The sequence below is a fragment of the Formica exsecta genome, unplaced genomic scaffold (assembly GCF_003651465.1).
Source record: "Formica exsecta isolate Colony F162 unplaced genomic scaffold, ASM365146v1 scaffold579, whole genome shotgun sequence".
Classification (NCBI taxonomy): domain Eukaryota; kingdom Metazoa; phylum Arthropoda; class Insecta; order Hymenoptera; family Formicidae; genus Formica; species Formica exsecta.
In genome coordinates, this window is record NW_021853052.1 from 368441 (window position 1) to 394715 (window position 26275).

General features: G+C 35.9%; 1 protein-coding gene across 5 annotated transcripts in view; it reads left to right on the plus strand.

The window, feature by feature from the left end:
• Window positions 1-26275, plus strand: part of LOC115242191 (guanine nucleotide-releasing factor 2) — a 60988-nt gene that overhangs the window by 12945 nt on the left and 21768 nt on the right. Inside the window, exon 1 of one of the 5 annotated variants that reach the window (XM_029818291.1) lies at window positions 17778-18199. The exons of the other annotated variants lie outside the window; for them this stretch is intronic. The gene's annotated coding sequence lies outside the window, so the exon portion shown is untranslated. Of the gene's footprint in view, window positions 1-17777; window positions 18200-26275 lie in introns of those variants that run through there. 5 annotated transcript variants of the gene reach the window in all.

Consider the following 26275-nt stretch of genomic DNA (forward strand, 5'->3'; position numbering starts at 1 on the left):
TGAAATATTTTATTATATTTTCTTCTATCATTTGTTGAAGTTATCGGATTAACATGCTTCATCCATTTATTTGATTCTCCAATTGTATTGGTTTTGGAATACGAAGCTATTCACATGAATCATGTACGCGAATTGTTTTTGAAAAAGCTGCATACGGAGGATATCCTCGCTTGGTTTTCGGTGTCGTTGGCATACATTTGTTATGAACTTTGAGATGACACTATTTTAATTAGAGAATATCCAATTAATCTTGAATAATATTACATATTTAAAAAAAATATGTTGTAATAAATGTCAAACTTTAATAATTGTAATCTTTTAATCAAAAATTGATAAAAAAATTATATAAAAATTATTTCAATTTTTTTTGGATAAGCATAATTTGATTGAAATATGAATAATGAAGAAATAATCACGTGGATAGAAATATAACGGAATATACATATTTCATGATAGTTTGACAAGATGAAAGAAAAGAACGGTATAAACTAAAAAAACCAGACAATATGCAACAGTACTGTTACAGAGTTTGCCAAGTTTCTTCACCTAGATTGGCACGCGACTACAGCAAAGTCTGCCAAATAGTTTCTACAAGTATTCATCCACTACACTTTTTACGATGACAAATGTTTAAGTCATTTCTTATGATTGTTGCTAAGAATATTGCGATTTCTTGTAAAGACTCATCAGCCACGCTGACACATAAGCTTCAATAAAACATAATCTTTTAGATTGTATACCGAAAATGGATGACTTAAATTAATCATCTAAATTATCTGTCGAAACTAATTTCGGTGAACTGAATTTTCAACATGTAAATCGATATGTGTAAGATACGTTTGCCGAGAGATTTAAAGACGCAATTTTAAGGTCCGTGACTTTTCGATCGGCTCGCCCGAGACTCGCTAATTTCGTCGGTCAATGTCACTTGCAGGCCGCCGCAGCAGTTCATTTTCTCTCGCCGGCGCTCTCCCGGTTCTGACGTGTCAGCCCGCGGGCAATATCCGGCGGGACCGGTTGTCACGGTACTTTGGGTCGGAGCTTTTGATACCAGAAATTTAACCGGATAAATTTACCGGGATCCGTATATAAACGGCGCGGTAATACATATATGCGTAGCGTTGTTATTATCATCGTCGCCGCACGCGCGTGTAAGTCACGGCGTTTGATAAACGCGAAGCGGAACGGCCAGTCGTAATTACCGACGAAATAAACTTTATCAGTGTCTCCTGGAAATTAAACCGGACGATATTTATTCGAGCGTCAATGACATTGTAAATTTCGCAATTTCGGCAACGAGCAATTCACGCTATATATATTAGGACGATACGAATCGATAATTCGCGTAATTGTACATGTAGCTTTCGCATAAGAGGTATAGTATTATTGTATCCAGATTTATAATAATATTTAAAATGATATAATTTATAATAAAAGAACATACAAAATATCTTATAATTGATGGAAAATGAATATATAACAATACTAATTTCTACTCTATTTTTACACGTTATTGGAATCGGGAATTATATTAATAAGTGATTTTGGAACATACAAGTGTAGACTGTTTTATGTATTATTTAATTATCGTCTCGTGACGATTTAAAGTTGCAAAAAATTTTACTTTTGTTAAAGAAAGCTTAAAGCAACGTTAACTTAAAGAATACATACAGAGGCTATTAGATTTCTTTTCTGATAAATCTTGTCCCCTTTCTAGAGATGTTTTGACCGTTGATGAAACAAATTCGATGGCTCTCGCTCTTTCAAACTTCTTTCCAGTGCATCGCTAATTCTTTGTTATCAAGTCTTTGTGCTTCTTGCCGACGCAAATTCATATTCATGAACGAAAAGAAGGGGAAGACTGCTTCTGGAGTGTGCACGAGCCTCTCTCTTCCACAACATTCGGCAAAACTCTCTGTTATAATAAATACACTCTCGATGAAACTCTGCCGTAGCGCTTTAATCCGTATCCCAGAAGCTTCGCGTAAGATTGCCAGGAGCATCCCGGGGGATTTTCATGAATAATAATCTGCTGCGGAAACACGATGTCAATATAAATGTACAAGCCAATCTCCCTGCATTAGATATGATAAGAATAATTATCCGCCTCGATGCCTCTTGCTGATTAAATTGAGATATTTATCTCAATATTTCTCTCAATTGTGTAAAAATGTGTTAAAATTGTGTAAAATTTTAACCGGCACATTTTTTAAGAAGAAAACGCAAATTTTCCAACTATAATAAATCTCGTGGATAACGTCAATACGTTAAATCTTGCATTCATTTTGCAAACTGCTATTGCAATTAGGTGCAACTGTATCGCGTAAGAAACTTGCATTAGAGTTGGTCGAAATCTATCTCTTGTTTACGCGTTTTTGGTTATGCGTTTAGATAAATCAGATCCCGAGGGGGTGTAGATCGGGGTTAATGCGCCAGTTGGAAATATATATACGAGCACGGGCCCCCTATTTTACGAGGACGATTTCAGAGGGTGCAAACCGCTACTTAATCAAGACGTTACACGAGAGTTCTCTCCTGGCAAAGGGCCCTCGGGCACTCCTCCCCATCGGGTCGGTCACCCTTTCCGCTCGCGAAAATCGATTCTCCATGGATGGAGAGCTATTGATAGCTGTTCGCAAATAAGTGGCTATATATCTGCGCTTTTCGCGCGACATAAATCTCTTTTTGCCACGCGCGCAGAGTTGCAATATAAATGTTTGCGCTTCAAGGACTGTCTCCTTTTTTACCATGTATCTCGATAGCCGATAGCATCTTACATTTTCTGAAATACATCTCTCGGGATTCACTCCCGTAAATATGAAATAATTATAAATTTGCGCGCATTATTTACGTAACGATATCCGTAGCCCATCCTTAATAAATATATCGTAGAAGATGATTTAGAACTGACTTCTTTTTAATAAATATGTCAGAGCATCTTTCCGAGTCTTAAGATTTTCATCATGTTTTAATATTTGAAGGAAAAATATATCGACGTTAAATTAATTAGAGAATCTTACTGCGTAAAATACGCGTGCGAATTTAACATTGTCGTATGTAAACGTTGTAAAGTCCCGTAGATAACATTAACATAAGATAATGTCTCCGTGATAAGCGCCAACGTTGTATCACGCGATTAGAGATCGCGATGTTTAGGTATCGAATATATATGAAATCGCTTAGGTGCTTTCTACTGATTTATAGAAAAGATCTATAGAAAAGAGAATTTCGCGTTCACAATATGTAGTTTAATTGTTGATCCAATGAATGCGGAACAGCATGAGGGTACACGACGACGAGATAAATGCGTGCAGGGGGAACTATTTACTCCGATGTTTGTACAAACTTCCGCAGCACCAGCTCCATAGGGGGAATTTTCAACAACTAGCAAGGGTTGAGTTGGATACTGTTATTAACAACAGCAACTACACCATGTATCGTGTAACGCAAGTTACTTTGTAGACCCTGTGATTATTTGCATAGGAAAATGTCGGGTTTAATAATGGTATTTAGATGTCGTTGATTCACTAAATATACATATTATAAAAAATTATAAGTTTTTGGATGTTTTTGTGTAATACTTTTTTTTAACAATTAGTTTCACACTCGTGTCGGGTTTTTAATCGATAATATATACTATTGTGTGTGTTGCATACGAGAGTTGCATATATTTCAACCTTTTCTTATGTTTCAAGCATTATTTATATCTTAGTTAGAGAAAAAGAAAAGAAATCAAACAAAAATCATATGTCGTTGTAAAAAGCCAATTAAAAGAGAATATATATGTAACAAAAAACTAAAGATTTGAGAATTCCTTCGCAGCTTGTTTCATTGATGACGAATTTTTATTTTAACTTTAACTTTAATTTTTCTTTAAATCCCGGCAGTTCTGGAAAAAGATGAACGGTCAGTTAAATTAAGATGAAAGTTAACCAATCTGGGTGAAATTGGCTATTGGAGATAAAGAAAAGAAACAGAAGTAGAAAGCAGAGAAAAGAGAAGAGACAACGAGATGCGGGAATCGCATCTCTCAAGCTCGCAGAATAGAAGACCGGTCACTTTCTCGGCATTTAAACAAACTCCCCTTCTCCGACGACACGATAAAACCTGCTATGCACTCGCTGTGCAGGTTAATACAACCCCGTACGTGGTATTTGGCGGACGCATGTCTCGAACTGCCACTCGTAAATTATCGAGGCGATAAGATCGACGCGCGTCTCTTTAAGAGCCGAGGAAAGGGTAGCGCGAAGATGACAAGAAATCCGCTTCTCCGCACGTGAAAGGGGAGCTTAGCGTGTCGCGCCGATAAATTTCCAACGAGAAGAGGTGAATCTCTCTCTTTCGCTGTGGCAAGGCATAGCATTCACGCGGGGGGTTCTATTCGGGAGTTCTATTCCAGCCGGGCTTTAGACCGTACACGTCGAGACATACACTGCACTGTAAAAAATTGCCTAAGAATTCAGACACATTTCTGTTTGAATTTTTAGATTTGAGTGTCTCAAAGAAATTTCAGACAATCTGTCTTAATCATCAGAGTCGTTTTTTTTGAAAGTTCAGAAGAGTGTGTCTGAAAAATCAGACAGTGTGTCTGCAAAAAACTTTGGACACTTTGTTTGAAATTTTTCTTACAGCGTGTAAAAAAGATTGACTAAAACTTTAGACAAAGTGTCTGCAGCTTTTCTGCAGACACATTGAATTTTCAGACACACTCTTCTGAACTTTCAAAAAAACGACTCTGATGATTAAGACAGATTGTCTGAAATTTCTTTCAGACACTCAGATCTAAAAGTTTAGACAAAAATATGTCTGAACTTTTTAAGAAAATTTTTTACGGTGTAAGAAGTTGCGGCTTCGACAGGAGCGTTGTCCTGCGAATCGGCGGAGCGAAGCGAAAGGAGGGCCGTATGAGAGGGTTGATTTCAGGAACTCGTCGGGTCGAGACGCGTTCGCGGGTTCGCGAAAAATGCGAAATTCCTCGTCGACGGACGGAGATACGACGAAAGTAAATGGAAAAAGAGCCGCCCATCCTCTATTTCTTACCGGTATTTTCTTCCCTTTCCCTTCCCCTTCCCCTTGCCCTTTTCCGTCTCTCTTTCTCTCTTTCTGTTCCGCGCGTGTCTTCCGCCGAATCGTCTTTCTTTTCGGTCGGCCCGTCTTTTCATCGTTTGCGTTCTTTTTCTTCTCTCTCTCTCTCTCTCTCTCTTGTCGATCGATCTGCATTCGTGCGAGAACTTCCGCTCAAGTGAATCTTTGCGGGAACGGATGCAGAACGCGATGCAGACGCTGATAGAGCGAAATACACGAGGAGGTGGAGGAAAGCCCTACGGTGAAACTCCGCGTTCGTCTTCGTATACAAATTTCCGTCTCGTCATTTTTTTTTGGGAACGCGCGCTCTTTTGCAAGGCGCGTCTGACGCAACAGTTGCGAAACGGAAAACCACCTCCGGATCAAGCGATAGAAAACGATCGATACACGAAAGCCCGCGATCTTCGTTAATAAGAAGACAAAGAAAAGATAGGCTATTTTAAACTTGAAATCTCAAAGAACCATTAATAAAAGTGTAAAAAGTGGCACGTCATTAGCGCGGGATCCTCGACGGGATGCTTAATGAGATTAATTATCCCGTTGTAGGCAATATATCGCGTACATTGTGACATGCCGGATGGAACCACGACGGCAGGATTTTAATAGCGAGACCGGTTCATTAATAATCTTCTATCTTAATGCATAATTATCGTGCGTAAGACGCGTTTAGAGATGATTAAATCTTTTTCTCGTTACGAGCAACTTTGCTCATAATTATCTAATTGAATTACTTTATTGCGACAAAATTCAATCTTTACAATATATTTGTGTTACTTGTATGTTACATGTACGATTGCGTGTCTTGAAGATTATTATTTCAATCTTTTGAATTTGGTAGATTATATTATTATTAATTAAATCGAGAGCATTCAGGACATTTTAAAAATAAATCTGACAAAGCAGTTACCAAGTTGACCAGTTTCGTATCAAAGATTCCAAGAGCATGTGCGAAAAGTTTAGGTGCAAACTTATCGGAGTTAAATCAATCGCGAATACGACGGATTTAAGTGAAGCTTTTAAAAACAAGTTCATCTCGATATAAACAGTTTCCCGGGATACCTCGCAATTGATGCGTGACGCATCTATGATACGCCGGTTTTATCATCTCCAACGCGTACTCGAAGCGGGATGAAAATTTTCCATGGCAACGTTCATGCCCTCCACCGCCTCCATCGCGGGATCGACCGATGCCGGGTCTGCTCGTTGCTTCGTTCGTTTATGCAAATGGGAATGTTAATTCGGATCAATCAGATTCTGTTTTCTCGGCGCGTCCCGCTCGTATGAGAACGCGACGCATCCGGCGGCGCATTTAAACGTGACTGGCAATTTGAAGTCGCGCTACGTTACAAATTTTCTATAATCGAATGGATGCCACGGTTTATCGGGAAATCGATAAACCGCGCACGGGGGAAGGAGGCATAGCTCACATTCGCACGTGCACGACGATATTTATCCGGTGGAGAATATTGCGCCGCGTCTCTCGACGAACTCCCCGGGACCCGGGACCATACGCCGTGGGTGCCGGGTTGGCGATGTCGACGGTCCTTTCGCTCGTATTTATACGGTTATCGATAATGACAGTGACCCCCAAAATTGCCGTCCGCATAATTTGCATAGTTGGCGCGACTCGTATCTCCTATTACGAGATGCCCGATCCAGCGCGATATGAATCTCTTTTTTTTCGATAAGGATTCTGTTTGTTTGTTATACGCTAGACACTTTTTGCACTACGCGAATAATCCCTCCAAGATTGCTCCAAGATTGATGTGTCGAGATACACGGAGAAAATATTGTAGTAAAAATTACAATATAAATTTTGTAATCGTGGAACGTACTAACATATAAGAGAAATCATGATATTTTGATTCGGTAATATTATATACGAATTATATGTTAGGAAGGAGTATTGTGTAATTATTCAAACATTTTGTGATACGCAAACAAATGCATTATCGCTAACAAAAAGTAAAACAAATGCATAATTTATAATTTTTATAGTAATAAATATCATTATGTCGTTATATTCTAACTTTTTAATAAGTGTTGTAAAAGACAATGTATTTTTCATGTAACTTGAAAATTTTTTTCGTATATCGAGGTATCATGATTTTTATATTACTCAGACAATTTTTATCATTATACTTTTATATACATGTTTGCAACGTGTCGACGTTTTAAATATTATGTAATGATTTCCGTGTTAAAAGTTATTGCTCGAAAATTTATCTTCCTATTGAAAGAAAAGTTGATGGACTCCGTAATGGAGAGAAACTGCAGACTATACACTGCCGAGTTACATTGCGCCTCGCGACCCGTTATTCGCGAGATGAATAGGATGTAGACACAGAGATACACGCGTGATTTCCGCGCGTCGGAGGCTGATGTAGCGCCGTCCGTCCGCTTGGAAGAACCGGCTAATTATGGTAGTGTACACAGCGTATGCATAGTGCAACAGCAAAACAGATGCAATTGCAGAGACCGTACCGCGAACGCGGCGAGAAACGAGGGATCGTACACGGAAACAAGAGGATATTACATCTCCTGTAATAGGGCTCCGTGTGCTCCCCAAACACAGAGAGAGAAAGAGAGAGAGAGAGAGAGAGAGATATCGATTGGCTTATCGATTGGCTTTTTCTTTTTGTGTCTCGCGTTTGCCATCATTAACTATTTCTCTTCCCGACTCATGATGTCCTCCAATGACAAGTAGGCGCGTAATTTCATTATTTACCGAAGAATCGCGTGCGCGCTGATTTAGTGTTTTTAGGATTTGCACGAGACACCGACTGCGAAAGATACTATGAATGAATATTGAAACGCACGATTAAAAAATACATTTCGTCATGCGAGATATTATGCGAGCTTTATTTCGAGACGAAAACGCCATCGAGATAAAATAAAAGAGCGTATATATATAAACTCAAAAAAATAAAAAGGTACAGGCTCTTTAGAATAAACTAATAAAATTGAATTAATGAAATGGCATATAAGAGCCAGCACAGTAGTTGGAGCGCATATATATACTTTATTATAAATCAAAAATTTACCATACATATTGTGTTTAACATCGTTAAATGCTAAATTTTTGATTTTCGAAAAAAATCGACTTTCAGAATCACTTCCATCTTCGCTTATATCATAATTTCCAATACATCCTATATTTAATTTTTATAATATTAATATAAAACTATTGGCGTTGTTAAATCGTTTTACATTTTAGATATTGGCCACTGTAAACTTTCTTCTCTGTTATAATATAATTATAATTTGGCGCTTTAATTTCAAATTATAACATAATTTTTGAAAATTCCAAAAAGCCACTAGTGATTCTTTCTAAAAAGATTTTTCATCGGCGCGGGGGAGATAAATTTATCTCGAAGATGTATCAGTTTTTAATACAGCTATTTCTTTGCTTGAATTTTCTTCCTTCAAGCTAGCGATTGCCATTCGTAGAATGTTCTGCCTGGTAATGCAGCTGGTTATTGTTTTCCGGAAATAAACTACGTCGGGGTAGCGATACATGTATCTAGTCCAATGCAATCCAATCTAGTTGATATCGTACCCAGCATAAGATATCTACAGTATCGATTTCAGAAATATCCTCAAGATACTCGGGACTTCATCTTAATTAACGATATATAATCGTTGGCCATTTAAAGACGCGACTAATGAAAAAGCACTCGCGTAGATTATTTCCCTTTTTTGCGCAGTGATATTAATGCTTGCTATTCTTCTTGTTCTCTCTCCCCAACATATATACTCCATTATAATATATTCCTCATATATATATTCTCTCGGTGCATTAAAACGTCAAGTGATTTATTATTCGAAACATTTGAATATATACAGGGAAGAGGGGGATGACAAGGAAAAGATTTTAGCAGACGCATTTTCTTCTTTTGACACGTCAAGTATATTAAAGCAATATAAACATAGTGTAAACGTGCGATAACAGCTGTTTCAACTGCGCGAAATAATTCCGGCTGTGTATTTTGCTTAAAAGATAGCGAGATAAAATTATTCGCGGATTACTCTTGGCATTGTCATTTTTGATTACGCGGGACATTTACTGGCCCGATGTTCGTTGAATCAAATTGGCACAATAACTCGATTAAATCGATGTTGCAGCTTACAGCGCGACAATCGTAAGATAGTTTCTGGCTTCAACGGTGGCCATAGATTCGACGTAGAATGCCATTAATGTTACTTCGAGTCAAGTAAAATCGATGGTTACGACTTCCTTGAGCTCGAACTTTGGTCGACAATAATGTCCATTTTTCTAACCGACTCGATTAAGTCGACATCATAGAACCAGCATCCAATTGCGTTGTAATTTCTTTTTCGCCTCGATTGTTTTCGTCTCCCCGAAGTAACATTCCATATGTGTTTTAAACATGTCTATTTTGTATCACAAATACGATTTATCTGGATACAGCGATCGAAATCAAGAGTATTACGTTCCATCATCCTCCACATAATTGATGATAACCCAGTATATTGTTGTTCGTCATTATCAGCAATTTCTCTTTTCTTATCCCCGCGAGACAGAATTCACATAAGCGAAAGCACATAAACATTAATCACATACCTCGCTGGCTTTCGCGAAGAAATACACTGCCGTACACCAGTACGACCGAAGGCTGTTGCAAGCTCATTTATTATCGTTACTCGGAAATTGCGGCGGAGTTAGAGAGAGCGTAGAAAGATTTCGAGTCTCTTAACTTTTGGCTCGGGCTTTTTTTCCGTGTCTCAGGTATTCCGGAATATATTTTTGCACCAACAACAGCATTTTGCGACGGAAGCGGCTCTCCCATGATGTAGAATTGCACGAGATATCAAGACTAGTCTTAATATTGCCTTGTCTTGTCTCGAAATTCGAGACCAGATCAAGACAAGATTTTTAATTAGTTATCAAGATAATATCAAAACTAATATTGTCAAGATTATTGATCTTGTCAAGAAGAGATTATTGGTTTTAAGAAAAGCTAAAATATCTATATTTATGTAAATTAGATGAGAAAAAATCACTATATTATATATATATATGTATATTATNNNNCGTATATAGTATTTTAAACAATTGTTTAGTATTAATAAAAATTCTTAATAAAATTGACACAAGACAAGATTTTTGCTATCAAAATTCACTCAAGATGAAGACAAGATTTAAGGTTCCGAAAATTTTCAATTGTATTTTTACAAATATTGTCTTGTCCCGAGTCTTGTACAACCCTACTCCCATATTCTTGCAAACGAGAACTTGACTGTTTTCACTTGAACGTTTTGCTCGAAGCCGTTCGATGCTCGCGGGATATCATGCCGAGTATGCAATTGGCTCGAAAATCGTTTCGTTTTGCAAATTAAAAGTCGTAGAGTCAAAAAAACTCGCGCGTTCTCTTTGTCCAATTGTCCTCGATTTTTTCAATATTGTCGCGCGCGCGTTTTGATACTCCGTTGTAATTGTAAACGAACAGCTTATGTCAAAAACGGCGTATATCTCTTTAAAATTTATTATTAAAGAATACACGGTAAACGAAAGATTTACGCAGTAATTTGTGGAATTTTCTCTTTGTTATACATGAAAATATGTCTATATTACTATGGTAATTTATGATATATTAGCATGATAAATTCATCAAAATGTAAATTGTCATGTTGAACTCATGAATTATACCGCTTCGCATTGAAAATTGCGGCAACCAGGATCTCTGCAGCGAATATTTATTCAATATATCATTCGTATAAGTGTCATTATTTTTTTACTTTACATAAATTTGTCGACTTCAATGTAATAGAATTTAAAAGATACGACTTGTATGTTATACGTCGGCTTAAAGATTTCCCTCGAACTCTCTGCATGTAACGTAAAATACCGCCAGATATCTTCGCGAGAGTGGCGCGTAATTTCGACGTTCGCTTTTTTCTTTTCTTTTCTTTTCCTTTTTTTCCTTTGATCATTTATGCGCAGTATGTCTTCCGGCGTGCTCGAGCGACTACGGATCTTATCTCGTTTGAAGCCGACGAAAGTTTTGACGTGACGAGGCTTCGAAGATTATATCGATATATACCTTCCTTCTCGCCGTCTTATCGAGCTCGCGGCTCAGGACGACGAGGAAAATCTCCGTGTCCGGAAAAAGCAAGAACAGGTACGGGCCGAGAAAAGGAAGAGAAACGCAAGAGAAGCGATATCGTCTTACGTCGCGCTTTTATCGGAAATGTATAATATCGTCCGTGATATATACCGATAAAAATCCCAGGGCAGGATCACAGTTCCTTATACATTTCCGTCTGTCTTTGATTTCTTTTTTTTCTTTACCTTCGACCACCGCTTGTCCGATTCCGATGTTCGTTACGTCGATTTACGACGGTACTTTCTTCGTCGAGTCATGTGTCACCGTGTCTCCACTCGCGGCAACGACGTGCCAGAGAGATTTTACTCTCTCGCGCTTTCTACATTTCTTATAATTTCGATCGTTTACGTCTTTTATCTCGTCCCTTTTTTCGCTCGAATCGAGAAGGTATTGTCGATTTATTCGACGGCGAAGCGACAGCGTAGGAAACATGCATTTTTCGACTGTTGAAGTCTGTTTTTTTTTTTCTATTTTTCAGACACACACACACACACACACACACACACACACACACACACACACACACAGATACTGAAAATAGCAAAGTGCTGTCTGTACGGTTTATTTATCTTTTTAATAACGAAACGGCCGGCGCCGATGTATCTCTGGGAGGTAGAATAAATGGAAAAATTAAATCCCGGTTATTTCCACGCGACATCACGAGGGATCAATCGAGACACTAGCGAAACAGCAAAGATCAATGCCGGAGAGAGCAATCAATAATAATATCTCGCTATCCCACGGAATAATAAAACGCTTAACGCGCAGCCGGCGTTCTGCGACTGTCGCATTGGTCTTATTGTTAAAACCAGTCAGGACGCATTGTTGGAGAGAGAACTTTTTCGATTAAAACTTTCACGATGTCGTTCTTTTTTTTCTCTTGCATTGCAGCCGAACCATCATTTACGTTCTTTCTGTCTTCGAAGATAAATCGGATTCGCTTAAAACAAGAGGGTCACAAATCGAAAAAATCGCCGAGAATCTTTATTTTGGTTTCTTGACGCTCCCGTCGCGAAAAATTAAAAATGCATCAATGATGTTATATCAATGATTCATTACATCAATAATGTAAAATGAGTCATTATCGCCTAGATATGTGAACAATTAATTTTACAAATAACAAATAATAAATTAGCAATATAATAAATTTCTCACTGTTATTGCACGGTTGTCGTTTGATGCCTTCTTTTCCACTTTTATTTGCCTTTTGCTCCCTCATGGCACTCATACTTATTGCAGCACTCATAGCACGATACTTATTAGCGAAAGTACTATTAATTACGATCGCGCGCGTGCACTAATCACCAGAATAGGACATCTTATGTAGCACTTCCGATGTTAATCGCACACGACGTGCGCTTTATCTTAAATTGCGACGAAAAAACGTGAAAATCAAAACAGTAATACGAAGCTACGATCCGTACAATGCTACTTCTGTTGCTATAGTACTTACTTCGTCGTATGTCATGTATATAAATAATTCTAAATTTTATATTCTTGTAAATTATATACTTTACAAAAATACATATATAAATTATATTACTAAAAGCCACTTATACCTCACGCATCGTAATGACATAATACCTTTAAATATTGGATAATAGCATTGACGATTATATCAGAGAAATCGGATTATCTGATAAAATTCGAGATTCAGCCGGATAAATGGAGAGATCTTTATTACGCATATTGCACCGCGTGATTGGCCGGATGGAATAAATCCGCGAAGGATATTAAAGAAAAGAAAATGAAGAAAATCATAAATTCCTTTCTCTCTTTACCGCTGTCAATTAATTCTCAATAAACTCTCTCTATCGCTTCTCGACAATTTAAGAGTTTAATATCAATTATGTGAACACACTTTTGATTCATTACTTTCTCGACTCTTGTCAAACATATGAGTTATGTCTCAATCATCTTCTTAAATTGTACGTAATAGTTGTACTGCTAATTTTAATATTTCGAGTATAAGACTTCGTGTGTGTGTGTGTGTGTGTGGATTCGATTTTTATTTGAAACAACTATTGGCTTTATTGAATCTATTAATTGATTAAAATATTTGCTGATAAATACTCGGAATCGTTATTGGAATAAGATAATATATATTAATAGTAGAAATATATATTTATATTATTTTTTATTAAGTAATACAATCTATATATTTATATTATATTATTTCAATACAATTGGCAACAGAAATAATATAAATTATCTTTGCATATATCGTTTCTGAAATAATCTTCTGAAAAAAATAACGCATCAGATTTATCACAAACAGAGTTTTCGTATTATTAAACGTTCGCGAGAGACCGCCCGATCGCACGATAGCGTTGGCAAAAATGAAAATGATAATCCGTGCGGTCGGCCATTAGCTTTTTATTTACTATCGCACGATACAGGTATAAACGTAGGTATCTACCGCGAACAGCGGGACACTGTAACCTCCCTCATCCTCCCTTCTCTTCCCGTTTTACCGTTAATTGCGACTACGCCGGAGAAAGCGCTCCGTAAAATACGTTTATCACCTCTTAAAGTCGCGGCACCGCTGCCTTTGTGGGACCCCATTAATACGCAAATTGCAGCCACCACAAATTCCTCCTCGCATCTCCCTCCTACACCCGGTCAACACCGCGCTATCGGCCGGTCCCTTAATTAAGAGGCAATTTTCCTTCAGTATTGGAATATCTTGTCTATTCACACGTGCGTGAATAAGAATTGGGCTGAAATAAATTAGTGCAAGGCGAAACAATTTAGTAAACCGTGGAATAAACTGGAGCATAAAAAGAGAGAGAGGGTTAACATATTGCAGATATTTTTTTACCGAATATAAAATAAGATAGAAATTTATGGTACTTTTTTGAGAAAAAAATAAATTGTTGACATGTGTTGTGTGATGTGTCTGTATCATATAATTTATAATTTTTATTTTTATTATCCGCTAAAACATAAAAAAAACATAAATGTTACGTGAATATTCTATTAATTTTATTTACTTTATTTTTACTTAATTTTTTTTCTAAAAGGAACATATATTATTACGTAATAATTTTAGAACTTGAATATAAAATAATAAAAAATGAAGTATACGTTCGTATCATAAATGATTATATCTTGTTATCGAGCTATAAATTTCATTATCTAACTTTCATAGAGGAAAGTTTAAAAGTTATTAAAAGTTTGTATTCTGTTCTAAAGTAAGAAAGAGAGAGAGAGAGAGAGAGAGAGAAAGAGAGAACATATAACGACAGGGAGAGGATATTGGTCGTTTTATGGGCAGTCGGTCCATCGTATCACAAGAGAAAGAACACAGTTTCGGAATTCCATGGTGCATCGTGCATCGTAAGACTTAAATCAGAAAGAGCATAGGATCGCGATTTTATGATCTTGGCTCAGCACGCTCTCCCGAATTTTACGATCGCGCCGGATTGCGAAGCGGTTGGAGAAATAACGTAAAAATATATTCCAGAGAAGAGGAACATACGAAAAGAACGGTATTTTTGTCACATCATATAAAGATGAGCCGATAATAACTCGTCGAAATATCGTCCAGTATTGTCGATTATTATCAATTATATTCAATTGTTATCACTTTGTGTGATTTGTGTGCTTACGGCCGAGTGCGTATAAAGCGAATGTAATTTCGAGCGAGCGTTGCGATATAAGATTTTTATAGAATTTTTCGTTGAATATTTCGATTCAATCTCTCCAAACACAAGAAAACGAGTCTTCGTGATTTATCCGCGATTTTATGAAATTATAAATTACAAGAAATTACTCTCTCCTGAATGGAATCAGTGTATTATCACTGATAAGTGCTTTATGTTATAAATATAACATTGCAATTAATAAAAGAAACAGTTAGGTAATGTTTCAATCAGTGATATTTTAAAAAGTGCATCTTTTATATATATATATATATAATAATATTATTTATGAGATAAATTCATTGCAATATATTTTGTTAAAAATATAATAAATATCTGAGCTTCTGACCAAGAGTCTTGCTCATTTTTTTATCATATCTTAAGAATGAAAAAATGTAATATGCATATGATTCTGAATTTGAATATTAGTTATATGAAATCTTATTGCCATAATCGGTGAAACATAAGACGCAAAGCATGAATGTTTTCACTTAAGATCAAGTGAAATACTCGCCAATCTTGGGTGAAATTTTATCACTGTTTTAATCAGTGACATTTTTATTGATTCAGTTTGAGAGAATGATTTGATATACGTGTAATATATTAATTTTTCTTATCAGTTTCACGAAAATTATCTTTTTTGCCGTTGCGGTATTTTTTTCGAAGTTTAATAATAATAAATATAATCGCCCAAATTTGGTTATAAATACGAGTGTTGAAAGCGACGTGTTTATTTGTTCTGCATTTTTACCTGATGCTGTCATACATGTGTATGCACGTTTCTTGAAAACCTGTTTCTCTGCCCACATAGTGACATGCGCGAGACGTTCCGCGGAAACAAAATAAAAGCGAAATTTCACGGTCAGATGTCCTTTAATGGTTTGGTCAGAAAAATCTCAAGTTTTTTCAACGGAATTATGAAGAAATTTTGATGAATTTTTTGTTTTTGCTATAAAATTATAGTTCATGATTTTGCAAATAATTTATGCGTCTGTGAATGTATGTGGTATTTCAGTAACTTATTATTTTTTATTATAAAAAAGATTACACCACACCACACACACATAAAACTCTTATACTCTAATCCTTAATTCTTACAAGTTATACAAGAATGCTTCAAAATTTAAAATAACAGTGTGTAAGATAATCACATTTTTAAACTTGCTATTTAGATCTGTAATTGTGGAAGACAAATTATTTGACAGAAATTTGTTAAGAGAGTATTTTGATTATTCTTTTTGTCACGAGTATATATATATATATAGATATATATTTTAGTCGAGTACACTTTGAATGAAACGACTAAAAAGGAGCGTAAAAAATGTTCGAGAATCGAATGTTAAGAAAGGGGAGGGGGGGTGTTTGTGAAAAGAGCGAGGGTCATGTTCTCGATTTCCATCCCGTGGGTGGTGAAACTGGTGAACCCGAGAAGTTTGTGAAACCGTCACACAAACTGTGCTTGCCGGACGGGTCTCGCATTCTAAATAAAATATCGGCGGTGCGACCTTCGGAACGCTAACTTTTAAGGATGACATAGTGACATGCGCTCGAGTGCAGACACGAAGTTGCTATAAATTTTCGCCAACTTTTGCCGCTCCGTTTGTTTAATTCTTGCCACCGCGCTCGACAAAGGGCATCGATCAAAGTTTTACCGAAAAACGCGTATCTTTAATTACGAATATATAGCGATGCGTCTTAGCGAGCGATACGCGACAAGTAAATAGGATATCGATATTCAAGAGAAAAGTAGAAAAGAAAAAGGGGAGCGAATCTATACAGTTTTCAAGAAACGCTGGTTGAAATTAAAAATTTTATTTTTTATTTTTTACACGAGACTAATATACAACAAATATAAGAAAAATAAAAAACGCGATATACAAGGTGTTTCGATTAATATATCGGAATTCAAGAATGGATTTAGTACTTAAAAAACAATAAAAGAAAGTTCATATAAACATGTTTAATTTGGTCTTGTTTTTACTAAAGTTAATTTTCTATTTTAGCAATCTGTATCTGCTTATTTTCACAAAAAGTTCTTGAAATGGCCACTTTGCATGTACGTCTGTATACATTTTAATATTGATTTTCTAATTCTTTCAAATCTTCCAAGTGCTCTTTGGACTTGCTGGAGATCTTGTTCACTTGTCTAGCGTTCTAAATAGTGAATTTCATCATACTCTACAAGAAAAAGCCAAGTGAAAATATTTACAAACGTGCATTCCAATATAGGATAGTCATTTTGAGTACCTACATATACACGGAACACTTTATATTTCATTACAACGTTTCAATACATTGGGAGTAAACGCCTGAAGATAAGCAAGATACAGTTGAAAAACAATAAATATATGATATTTATTGATTGTTTTCATTCCTAAATATCGACTCTAAGATTAGCTAAATTCGTACGGTATTCCATTTAAATCCGACACCGAAAAAAGATACACAATTAGAAAATTTGATTTAAATTGGAGCAATATGTTAAATTAACACATGAATGTATTAAATATTTAACACAAAAATTTTAACCGGCATATTTTTTAACAAGAAAAGGAATTTTCCAACTGTGTATATATGGATCTAACGTAAGATATAGTCGGTACATGTCGGCTGAGTAATACGAACGGAAAGAAAAGAGAGAACGAAGCCACTCTGACGCATGAGACGAGCGCGAGAGAGCGAGAGAGCGGCGGAGAAGATGATAAGAGTAGAAGAGAGATAGCATATAGAGGCGCGAGCGAGAAGGTGCGGCGGCAGCTGCGACGGCGACAGAGATGGTGATATTACGGGCGATCGCACCCGAACTGCGAACCCCGAACCCCGAACCCCGAACCCCGAACCCGGAGCTCTCGCTCTCGCCTCTCGCGCCCGTCCCAAGTCCCAAGTTAGTTAGCAGTCGATGCGCGCACGCCACGCGGTCCGGACGTTTGTCGCGGCGCCGCTCCTTTTCCTCCTCTTCCTCCACCCACCTCCGCGCTCCGGTGTGTCGTCGCTCCGTCGAACGGGGCACGTCCGACGTTTACGGAGGGAAACTGTGGTTTCCGTCCGAAAGTGAGTTTCCTCGAGCGAAAGCGGCTGGCAAAATCCCCGCGATCGCGATGTGACACCGGCTCGAAGAGGCAAATCGTGCGGAAGTATCATCGTAAAGCAAATCGAGCATCTGACATAAAAATTACACGCGTTAATCTTTCGATTAAATCGGTCTGCGTTTCGAATTGTGTTTCGTTCGTATCACGAGTATATGTTTCGTACGACGTTTCTGTAAGACGTATAGGTGACGGGATCTCGTCGAGAAGAAGAATCGGAACAAGTGAAACGACAGATTTCGTTAGTTCTAAATAGGTAAAGAACAATCGATTTAAATTTATAGGATTTTTCAAGACAAATTATTATTAGCACAAATATTTCAGATATTTTCCACAGATAAATAATTATTAACGAGTATATAACAGCAATCGCTGACAATGCAGAGTTATCTAACGCCTAGGCAAATTAGAAGAGAAGAGACAAGTGATACAGAGACAGCTGTTATCACCGTCAATGGATCTTAATCGACCAGTCTCTTATCTCAATTTTAAATGACGGCATTAAATCTTTTTACCGTGGGATACATATTAAAAATATTGGAGAATTTATAAAAAAAATATTAGATATCCGGAGTATTTGGACTCTGGTGATAGGTCTGGACACGCCGGCCTCTCCGACGTTAACCGTAGATCAATGGCGTAATGCCGGCGACAGGATGACGTTTATTAATAACTTCGTGACAGGCAAGTGACACATGTGCGTAGACGCGCACGGTGTTCTCCAAACGTCGTCGGCTGCGCCGAGTTTGTCTGGTTTTTTTTTTTTTTTTTTTTTTTTTTTTTTTTTTTTTTTTTTGTGTTATAATTAAAAATTCCTCGAATTTTTTTTGTGGCATAACGATAAATCACAGTCATTCCTCGAACCGCGTTTAATGAAGCTTCTTTCCTTTCAATGCGAGATTACTCGCGAGATGAAGACCGTGACTCATCGACCATTTCTCGGGCGCAATGTAATTCTCCACCCGCGAATCGTAAAAGTCGCGAGGAGACCGAAACGACACACCCGTTTTCACGGCTATTGCAGATAAGTTTGACGTATAAGGGAAGACCGTGATATGCGTTGCGTTATCGATCCTTTTGTGTTGCGAAACAAGTTTCCCGACAAATTTTGCGATGATATCACCAGTTTTCGGAAAGTTTGAGAAAAGTTTGGGAACATACGATGAAATTAGTAATTTAAGTATGAGTCAGCCACGAAGATATTATTCGTGCCATGATCATTTTCCATTATCGTAAAGTTGATTTATTTTTCTATTTAACATCTATGCGGTATATCAAACTGGAGAATATGACATCACTGATAAAATACGTAAAATATTCTTTCTTATACGAAACCATGCACAAGTATTAATAATAATAATTATGATAATATTTTTTATTATATTATCGCAATTAATAATGAATAATAATTTTTTTTTCTACATATACGCGCGTATACATTATTATTCACATAATTATTCTTTATTACAAATAATTTTCTAGTGTGTAAGAGAATAATAATTATTTTAAAAAGATTTGCATAAGCTTACAATTAGAGTGTTTAGCGCTTAATCTGGAAAAAACATTTTTTGTTCCGTCAATCTAATCGCTTATGGCAATCGTTGACATCATCTTAAACGCACAATCTCTTTCCCCATTTCGTATGTATATTATACAATAAAATCGAGAGCACGAGAGAGAGAGAGAGAGATGCGAAATTCAGAGATGAGATCATTGCATGTGCACGAATGTGGGCGTTTTGACGACTCAATGAGCAGTCAGTGTATGACCGAAGGTCATGCTTAAGTCATTGGGCGTGTTAACGTTTTTATTCTCGCCCCGCCGAAGAATGATGCGTGGTCGGGAGAGGATGGTATTGCATATCTCGGTAGTCGGGGGAGACGCGTTAGGTTTCCGCGAGAAATGTTTTTCTTATCCGCGTATTATTTGCATAATCCGCGCACCGACGTGCACCTTCAATTTGTCAGACGAGAGCTCCAAACGTGTTTACGAAAACTTCTCGGGCTCGCGTCGACATCACCACCACGCATCGGCGTAATGGGAGTCGGATAGATTGCGAAGTTACGTACGTCAAAGATGCGGAGACCAGTGATGGAGGCGAGCCATTGTCACGGGCGTCGCAACTTAAGACGCTGCTAATTAACCAATTAGCTTGCGACAAGTGAGATTTGCGTCACATCTGTTTTCGCTACGATAGGTTTCCTCGTGTGTAGATTATGCTGCCGCAAACTTGCGGGTCTCTTTTGCAAGTCTCGCTCACAAGCTTGTTATTTTCTCATTACTTCACGATAAAATTGCCGCTGCAACGTTACTAACGCTGCTTCGTTTGACAAATTATTTTACATATCACTGCCGAAACAATACTCTTTCTGTGCGCAGAATAATATTGAAATATTATCGTGTTATGCATTGAAGAAAAAAAAAAATGTACTGAGCCCAAACAAACTTTTTTTTTTATTTAAAGAAATTATTTATTTAAATACTTGCAAAGAGGAATTGTTATTTCAATCAAGCAGCAAATATATTTAAATTATAATAGTAAAGTATAAAATAAAAACAAAGTATGCTTTTATTTGCAAATAAAAGAAATTACATATTCAATTTTTTATCTTTGTTATACTAAATTACTTTCTTAAAAAAAACATTTTTTAGTTTTTGGCTGCCCGTTTTATAAAAATACAGGTTTTTTTTTATTTTAATAATTTCATTAAAAAAAAAAAATTAGATTTAACAAAATATATTTATTTGATTAAAAGAAATTTTATTTTTAGTGTGTTATTCCAATTATTTTACACGTATTCTGTCTTTAAATTTAATACTTTATCTTTGAATATATCGTTTTCTCCTGCATTTAAAATATAAAATAATAGTTTTTGTAATAAGAGCGAGAGATACCATTTTTCATCACTTATTCCGCATTCAAAATTTTCTCGAATGATGAAAACTCAAAATTACATTTAACTAATTACAGTTTACTCTCGCGTATTACCGAGACATATTCAGTAAACAAGAGTTCCGGATAATATTAAATATTAAATGAAAATTAACTTTAATTTTAATGAAATTAACTTTAATCTTAATTTTAATGAAATTGCGAGCTGAGTAAATATTTTCACAACTCCTTTCGCGCAAATGCAACAATATATTATGTGAATTTCGTTGTCAAGGTTACAAAACGAGATATCAAATGCATCTGACTCAACGCTTTGTTGCTCGTAATTTCTATGCGTCAGCCGCGACATTAAATGCATCTTCCATTAATTATTTATATACATTCTTAAAGACAAACAGACGGGATTATTAGCGTACTTATAGTCTGTTGATGATGATTTTCTGATGTCATATCTAAAGATTTCAAATTTTATAATAATTTTTTGAATGACTGAATACGATGTATGTATGTATTACGGAAAAGTAGCTATACAAATTTTCACGCACAATTTTAATTCTTATATCCTTTAAATTAATAATTATTATGTAAATATGCACAAGAAATATTGGAAAAAGTTGTCCAAAATTGCCAATTTTGGAGTAATAAAATTATTTTAGATATTTCCGATATTTCTGTGAAGTCTTTTGTTATAAGGCAGTGAAAAATAAATAAAGATATTAATGTAACATAGCGAATTTTACATAATCAATGCTGATCATATACAGGATGAGGCGTGTAAAATATCATCAAAGATATTAATGATATCAAGAAATGATAAAGTTATTAGATAAAATTTTATTCGTAATTATTCAAGTTCAGAAAAGCGTAAATATGTTGTGAGTTTTTGAAAATAAAGTCTGTTACAAAAAAATTTTATTCTGCATTCTTAATTTATTTTTGCTTGAATCATTTTTGGATTATATGTTTCTTAATCCATTTTGTATATTTGAATGATGTGTTCTTTAAAGAATACTTGAACTTTACTTAATAATATTTTTTACATTATTAATATTTTCGAAAATTTTCACTTTGCACGTCTCAGTCCCTACATGGGCACATTATATCATTTAATATGCAGAACTCGGCTCATCTTGTGCATGAATCTGAGAAATTAATCCGCTTGCAGTTTTTGATCGCAACGTTATGCTTTGCCGGATATAAACGACATTGTCCGGAGGCGATAAATCTCATTATGATAAAACCGTCGCAGACTTTGCATTAACCGGAACGTGACGTGTATCGTGCAATATGGCGATTAATTAAGCGAGGAGATCAGATATGCAAATTCGCCGCCACCTCATTGAACGATCTCGATCGAACAAATGTTCAAAGTTACTCCGCGTTAATGGAATACGTTTTGCAGATACGTCGAAACTTTGTCCGCGCTTTGTCAGATTGTATTTGGGCGTCTATAATTATTTCATCACATAATTATTGTTTTACTGCGAGAACTGCGAGCTTATTCAAAAATCGTCTATGCTTCTGTAATGCTAGCAGTTACGTTGGCTAACGAAGCAGTTAATTAATGCATTCATCAGATATGCAAATTAAAAAGTTCTACTTTAAGCGAGAAAATTAATTCCGAGCTTTTGAATCTCTCTACGGAGTCTTGATACGGGCACGGAGTATGTTTTATCTCGACGTATTACGTTGTACAATTACATATCATTGCAGAAAGTGGAAACGATATGTTAAAAATTTGATGCGCAAGCAGAAATATATATATATATTTCTGCTGATACACAAAATATTGAATATGCAGTACATATTCTTTATTGTAATTTTTTTTAGTAATAAAAAAATGAAAATGTTATGCAAGTGAAAAATGCTTACGAAAGTTATTCAACCTTTTCAACACATTTGCAAATCTAGCACTTGAAACTTAAGAGGCTTTGTTTTTTTCCTTCGTATGGCTGAAAAATATTAGAAAATACATATAATAAAAAAACTTATTTTATAAAATTGGCACATCGAGAGAAATCTTTGAAATATTCTATTTACCTGGAATTTTGAACAAAAATACCTGAAGGATCAGAGAATTTTCACAGAATTTTTTTACAAGGTTTGAGTGCATATAAATACCCCGTTTTTTTTATTTCACGGAAACAATCATGTTGAACATATGATGAAAAAATTGCTTAGAAATGATATCAATTTAAAATTCTTTTACGCACTTGACTTTATTTTTAGATCACCGTTAAGGACCTTGTTCTGTTATCGCTCGCGTGAGTGATCCTTTCGGAAGTTGGTTAACCGGCGACCGACTCTCGGATCGTAGTCTCTGTATATGGGTGGGGTCTCTCTCTCTCTCTCTCTCTCTCTAGTGTCTAAACCACATGCTTCGCACACGTGTCACGTTATTATGTCAATCGTTAACACATGCATAAATCCATGAACGGCAAAGGGACTTTGGTATGCCAAGAGCGCCGCCGGATAAAGATAGATACTCGTCGTTAACATAAATCATCGTCAGCTGGAAAATATTTCTGCGACATTCTCTCTCTCTCTCTCTCTCTCTCTCTCTCTCTAGTGTCTAAATCACATGCTTCGCACACGTGTCACGTTATTATGTCAATCGTTAACACATGCATAAATCCATGAACGGCAAAGGGACTTTGGTATGCCAAGAGCGCCGCCGGATAAAGATAGATACTCGTCGTTAACATAAATCATCGTCAGCTGGAAAATATTTCTGCGACATTAGCCTGTTTTCGAACAGAGAGAAAAATATTTCTCTTGAATCTATAAAATTATATATTAGTATAACATATGAGAATATCTTTACTAAATATTTATTAAATATCTTTTTTAAAAAGTAACGCGAATAATAAAACGAAAGCCAAGAAATAAATGACAAGGCGACTCTTTTTCACATATGTTTATTAAACATGTTGTATTGAATAATATGTTATAATGTTTATCACGCTTGATAATAAAATAATTAAAAGCTTATGTATTATGTGTAATATATCAAAACCAACAAATATTTGTATATAATAATTATTTCTATTAATTAATATTAAAGTAACGAAATGTGCAACATTTACAATATGATAATATCTGCATAAACATGCGCGTTTATTTTATCATTTCCGGTTTGTACGCTGAAATATGAGTTGCGGTAGCGTTAGCATTTTTTTCACCAGCATAGGATCGTTACTTGAGGCTCACTCTCTCGAACATGATTGCGTATGTTACTTTCACGTATCACGTATAACACGATTTTAGCAAAAATTCGCGCGGCGTAAATTGGCACTTTCGGCGAGACAAAGCTTATATCTCCAACGCTCGTATCTTTGATGTGCATAAAGGATGTAATGCATAACCGCAAGATAAACCGCAATATCAATTTGTTATTATCGTCAATTTCCTTGTGTACGTATATAATATTGATGATAGAGAATTTATTAAAATTATTCAACCGAAAGTCTCGTTACGAAACTAATAGAAATAAATTTTTTCTTAAATTTAGATTCTCTCTGCACAGAATAATTTAAAGTAACATGAAAGAGATATCCATCTTTCTCTCTCCCCTCTCTCTTTCTTATTTGACATTATAAAATATTATAAATTAATATTTTTTTGAATACGATTCATCCAAACTTGGAGTTTTTAATACTAATTAAGAACAACAACATAGATAGCTCTGTATATAATGTGGATCTTTTCACAAGCTCATTCTTGGAAATCCTCTTTGCGTAATTAAGATTCGGGATGTCGTATCCCGTGTCACCTGGATGCGTACAAACGGAGCTCGTTATTAAGTATTTCTCTCAAGTGACGGTACATTCGTTTCCCGTTGAAGAAGTAAGCCGTCTCTTGCTTCTTTCAATATCGCGGAGGTTAAGTTTGCCTTTTAATGAATCCACTGTTTTTGGCGTCGAGTACATTGACGAGACGTAGCCAACGTTTCCGGCTGCTGCCTTTGGTCGAGGAAAAAATACTGCGCGCAAATATTCCATTGTTTCATTACAGACATTGCTATCTCATATAAAACAATATAGCCAGAAAATATTTTTTTACCATTATTTTTGTTTATTCATATATTCTGGGATATAAATTTTTTTTAAATATATTGTAATTAAATAATTAAAATATTTAATATATTTTTAATATATCTAATGTACAATATTATACAGTACATTAAAAATATATATTCTCAAATTAATGCTCTCTAATTAATTTAGCAAAATTGTACGACGGGCTCAACTGTTTTACGAGATACACTTTTCGTTATTTGCATTAAACGCGATACCAGCAGAAATTCAATACCACCGTCGAGAGTGTCTATATTGATTGGTGATATTTGAAGAGAGGAAAACTACCGTTCTCTCTATCGTATCTCGTGTCTTTATCTGCTTGTGTCCTTCGTTTGAGGCCGTACGCCGTACTCTCTTTCGACGAGAGAACGAACGGTGCACAAACACTGTAAGGATGCTGAGCTCTCTCTGGACCCTTAATGGATCTACTGTTTACAACATCCCCGAGAAGAGTATCGGCGGATGCTCTCGCAATTGCGTCGCGCTTCGAAAATCAATTCTCTCTATCGCATCGCGGAACAGCATTTCCGCCCGCATTTTTACGATTCGTTTCTGCAGAATCTCTTCGACCGATTGCCCGGACCAGACGGCATCATGCCTAATGTCTATGAGAATTATCGATGATATGCGACGAATATCATTTACGAGTCTGTAAGAAGAACCGAAGATATGTTTTATTATAATATTTTTTTACTACATGGAAATTATTCTTTTGATACCCTTTGGACAAATAAAATATTTAATCGTGTCACAAAGTCTTATTTGCAGTCTTTGGGAAAAAAATTATATATATATATATAAAATAAATGTCGAAAAACATGAAATTTGTTTTTATTTTTAGCATCTCTATTTGAGCACATAAATTATATTCGTACGTAATGAATATATCTTTTACAGCGACCGTACGATTTTTGATGAAACGGATTTTTCGCGGTATCTCAAGTATCATCATTTATATTTAGTGCATTTTAGATATTTAAAAAAATGTGGAGTGAAACGCGTTGCATCATTACGGCTGCAGCTAATATAATTCGCTGAATCGCAAATACTGCATACTTTAATGAGAAACGATCTCGCAGTTTTCTCTATGCTTATAACGAGGTAGATATGCGAATTAAATGAATTTAAAAGACTGACGAATTCGAAAATATTAATAACGAAGTGAGATCAACATATACATTGCACTGCGCATCTCGTTAAAATCAGCTTTGTTCTCGAATTATGACAATATTCATTGCCTCGTTACTAATCAGCGTAATTACTTGAAATATTCCCATAGGACATTTTGCATAAATTTCATCACGAAATGCTTGTTCGATGCCTTTCTGTCTCTCCCCCCCCCCCCCCCCCCCCCCTCCTT